This window comes from Penaeus japonicus, unplaced genomic scaffold (assembly GCF_977035675.1).
Source record: "Penaeus japonicus unplaced genomic scaffold, GWHDUDI00000001_assembly GWHDUDI00000029, whole genome shotgun sequence".
NCBI classification, from domain to species: Eukaryota; Metazoa; Arthropoda; class Malacostraca; order Decapoda; family Penaeidae; genus Penaeus; species Penaeus japonicus.
In genome coordinates, this window is record NW_028234431.1 from 30972596 (window position 1) to 30977595 (window position 5000).

The following is a 5000-nucleotide window of genomic DNA, read 5'->3' on the forward strand; positions in this document are numbered from 1 at the left end:
CATATGCAAGTGATTTGTTCAGTACATATATAGTTATTTTCATATTTCAAATATCATTATATACTATACTTATTTAAGTCATGATTATGTACTGAACTGTTGATACTTACCGTGACGTGAATACACAGTCTGTATTTTATGCTGTGAAGTTGAGGAGTTTGTCGTCTGAAATGCTGGTTGCACAGACACTAGTAAAGTTTCAGATGAAAGAATTGACATTTCAGTTGTTCTTAATAGCAGTTGAAACTACGTTAGGAAATGAAATCCAACTCGCATGCATCACAACCACTTTTTTTCATTTGGCTAAACATTTTTTTTTGTTTTTTTTTGTTTTTGTAAGAGAATCTTTTTTCTTTTTTAAACTAAAGTTAGCATGAATATGATTAGCAAATACAAAAAATGAGTTGCTGTAAACTTCCAACAATGCTGGAAAAATATTCAGGAAGTCACAGTATATTGTGAATAGTTTTTTTTTTCTTTTTACCTATTTTCATGATCTTTCCTTTTTTTTAAATAGAAGCTTGTAATATATTTCCATTTTATGTCAAGGCTTTATTCATGTGATACACTACCAGCCCATTTTCTGTCACTGCTATTGTGCTTTGTTGTGTAAATTTTCTGAGTTATATTAAGTTTAATTCCAAAGATGAAAACATTATTACTATATATATGTATATATATATTCATATTTTCATGGTAACTGCCACTTGTATTGGATATTTGGCCATCTACATTAAAATAAGTTAGTTCATTGTATCCCATGTAATGAGAAAAGTAGCTGTTTTATAACTGTATGAGAATTATAAATACTCATGATTAGGGTGCTTGGAGAAAGGAACACATTGGCCAAAGCAATAGTGGGGTGCATCAGCTGTCATTTCGTTCAACAGACTTTGCTATGGGCTGAGATTCATCGAGAGGTCTTTGTTTATACTTCAGTTGCTTGTCAGTGTGGGAAGTAACGCACAATTTCTAGATGTATTAGAGTTCTTATGTGTTTATGATTTATCATTATTATACTTTTTTTTGTTGTTATTTATGATTTACAACATATTTACTGTTGTGTAACTTTTCCTATATGTACCTTTCAATACGCACATATTTATCTTCTCAGGTTTATGATTATGATTAATTTTTTTTTGTTTTTTTTGCTAAAATGAGTTATGATATAGCCATATGCATGGATTTAACAGGATAAAAAGTTTTCATGGTGGTATAAACCTATAATTCCCTAAGAGTTTTTTTTAACAGATTCCTTCATTAAGCATATATGAAGTAAGCTGCCCACAAACAAGGTTACTCTAAGACAGAACTCTCTTACCTTGATTTTATCAAAATAGGTAGATGAGACAGCCTTTACTCACAAATATATGTAATGCAAGTAATTCAGCCTCTAGATTGTCTTTCTTTTTGTGTATAAAGATGCTTTGATTTATATATGTCATTTAATATCTTACCTTTCCGGAGTTGGGGATTAGGTGTAATGATGATATGAGTTGGGGATCTGTGTTCTTTTGGGTATGATCCCTTCATGGACGCTATTACAAAAATTAAGGAAAGACTTGGTTTATGTCCGAACCGTTTCCTCGGCGGACGAGGATGCACAATCACATCTGGATTTGTTCTTATTGTCTTAATATTTAAAAAAAAAGGATTTCAGGTTGAATGATAATGTCTCTTCAGTAACACACTGGGATTTACTTTGATTGGGATTTCCTCCATTCAGTTACGAGGATTACTTGTCCGTGCTGATAGTTCTGGTCAATAGCGTGAGTGTCGACGGTAGCGAAGCTTTTGACATGAGTGACGGGAGTTACTTATGTCGAAAGGAAGTCATTAAGATCTTTGTATGCCTTTTATGTAGCAATACTAGTAGGCTTTTTTAGGAAGTGGAGGATGATATTGAAATTTAAGCAAAAACTGCAAAGGAAATATTTTTTTCCTGAATTCTTCTAAGCATAAGGTATAGTAGACTAGTCATTTTGTACTCAAGTGTTATGGCCAAAATATGGTTTGCCGAAAGTCGACTGAATTGAACTTCAGTAATCTGTGATTATTGCAATGAAGGTTGATATTCTGATGGGAAGTTCGTTGCTAACCATTTTTGTTTTGTTGGAAAATGTATCCACTTGAGTCTCATGAACAACATTATTTGCAATATATACACCCAGTGAATCTATGCTTTGGGGCTTTTAAACCGTTGAGGAGGTTTGAACTTCACAAATTTACAACATATTAGGAAAGTTTGTTTATTTATTTATTTATTTTTTTCTTGTTATTGTACTTTTTTTTTCTTTGTAACAGACACAGCTGAAAGTTCCCCTGAGTAGATTAATATTGAAAATGTGTCAGATATTTAATCGCCTCTGAGCTATATTTATCATTCATTTCCTGATGAAATTTAAATGTACATTATCCATTTCTATTTCATCTTGGCATTTCAGACATCATAAATTAGGTCAATTCTGCCATAGACAGCATGATTTAGACATAGAGTGGTCTGTATTTCATGAATGTATAGGCAGACTTATATATTCTTATTAAGGGATTTTGTATATCGATTATGTTGAAGGATGGTCTTCATTCAGTGTTCAAATGTTATGATTTGGTTAGTAATTTTTATTTGTTATGCTGCAGAATGAGATAGTGCAAGTCTCCTTTCTGCAGCTGGGACTGATATTTCCACGATTATGTCATTGTATATTTTTTTTTTTCCCCGTTATTTTTAGGTACACAAAGAGTGACTATACTTTTGAGAAGTAAATTAATAAAAGATGCTGAGTGGGTAGTTCTTTGTGGTGCACATCCCATGAGCTGTAGAAATTGCATGTGTTCCTTATTGTATCTGTACATAGCTTTTGCTCAGACAGTAGATGGTACAAGTCGACACTAATCACTGTTCACAACATCTGCTGCAATGGTCACAAGGATAATTGGTGAAATCGCATCTGTATGGGATCAACACATTAAGTTGTAAGTCAATAGAAGTAGTGGAAATAAGCATTATATTCATATTTTCAAAGGTTGAATGTAAAAAGCTTATTTTGGGTGAAAACGGTTATTGCGTAGGAAAGCGAGCTCTTCGGTAGGAGGAACGGTTTCGTTTGTTATTAAATTGGTCATATTACTGGCTAAAGATTGCCGAGCTATATGGATAAAGATAAATATGCACTTGTGGAATGAATAATACTTGTCAGATTTATTGAAGTCGCATTTTCAGTTTTATGAATATAGATAAAAATGATTCATCACTTTGTTGTGAATATTTACTGGGTCTGCATGAATTGTAATATGAAAATGGTGATATATCTGTGTAAGTGTTGCTGGTCCATTCAGGGACATATCTTGTATTTCCCTTTTGAGGACGTTTTATATATCGGAAAATAAAAATATCTGTCTAGTGAAAGCTTAGCTACTGAAATCATTTTGATCAAGGCTGATGTGAAAATGTATAATGTAATGTATAATTTTTGTCACATGTTCTTATAGAAAAAGTGTATTGGAATAAGGCCCAGATTTTCTTTCATATCCTTATTATGCCAACCAATTCAATCCTAAATATCTTTATTACATATGTGGTGCTATCATAGGGTCAAACAGTTGGTAAAGATGCAGGCTTATTTATAAATTTCATTTTTGTGGCTTCGAAATGTGGCACCACATTGAGCTTGTTCATGTAGGTTGTGCAAGTGAGTATCAAAAAATTAGGTGTCTTTCATAATTGGTCTTCTTTGAAGTTAGTTATATTTATACATGGGTTTGAACCTTAAATTTTACAGCATGAACAAGTTTCTCTCTTTTTTTTTTTATTCTGGCAGATTTAGCCCTACCAGTTTGATGTTAACCCATTCCATGCCTTACTTATGAATTAAGTACTACTTGACACATGGTCTCACACTCCAGCTTTTATGAAACAAATTTCCTGTGTACTAAACTAGATGCTCTTGTCTCTCCTTATACACAACCTGTATGGAACTAGTGTTTTCAAAGCTAGGTTTCTTTTCAGCTCTCCTTTCAGGCTTTCAGTATCTTTCCATTGTACATTTCATTTATCCTCTGTTATTCATGTGAAGTAGATTACAAGTTAGGTTCGGCATCTTATGACCTTTCTTATCAATGCTCTAGTATCCTTCCCTCCACAATGCTCCACATCATGCTTCAATGCGCAGATGTATGTAAGAGGTTTTCTTCTTAATAAAATTGTGATGATTCTGCTACTTAATTTTCCTTGCTCTCTGTTGGCGTCTACCATGAAGTGTGGAAGAATTGCAGCCCCTTTTTTTCTCTCTTATTGCTGAGGATATTGTTGCAGATCATGATAGTGTGGTCAGGTTATGGTCTGTCGTTTGCATCACTTAATTAAGAGAGTTGTGTATGAGGTGTGGTATTAGACTTGTGTTTTTTTGAATTCGGATAAAATTTCGAAACCATGAACAAATTAAACGGTTATGGTTAGATTTATACAAACATTACTTCCAAATAAGTTAGACAAACTGTTGTGGTTAAGTTCAACATTGGAATATTGTCATAGCTGACAGACAATTGGGAATAGTATTTTTCTCAGAAAGATGGTAAATAATATACAGTTCAACCCAAAAGTAGTGAACAGCTGTAACTTTTCTTATTTTCTGTTCCTTCCTACTGGAGTCCAGCTCAGATGATGGGGCTAGAACAGAATTATCAGAGCAATATTAAATTATCAAATGATTGCCAAATAAGACCAATTGTAGTAACCCAATGAAAAGGAAGAACAAATTTAATTGTAGGTTCAGCGAAAAATCCGGAGCAAAAAATTTCTCAACCTACCTATGAAATACAATCTCAAAGAAGTGAAGCACTAGATGTTTCGCTTAGGAGGCTCTGTCCAGACGGGCGAACTTAGCGGGTTCTCCATTTCTGACGTCACCGTGCAAAGTGTGCCAAGCAAATCTCGCCCATCTGGACGGGGCCCTAAATATCCTGCATATGGAGGGTAAGCAAAAACTTTAATAGCTAATTCT

The 5000-nt window shown here is 33.6% G+C and overlaps 1 protein-coding gene across 21 annotated transcripts in view; it reads left to right on the forward strand.

Moving 5' to 3' along the window:
* SCAR (wiskott-Aldrich syndrome protein family member 3 SCAR) overlaps positions 1-4212 on the forward strand; it is a 32239-nt gene extending 28027 nt beyond the window's left edge. For all 21 annotated transcript variants that reach the window (XM_043013962.2, XM_086554260.1, XM_043013963.2 and 18 more), the window contains one exon: positions 1-4212. This exon is cut by the window's left edge and continues 420 nt beyond it. The gene's annotated coding sequence lies outside the window, so the exon portion shown is untranslated.
* The last annotated feature ends 788 nt before the right edge of the window (positions 4213-5000 follow it).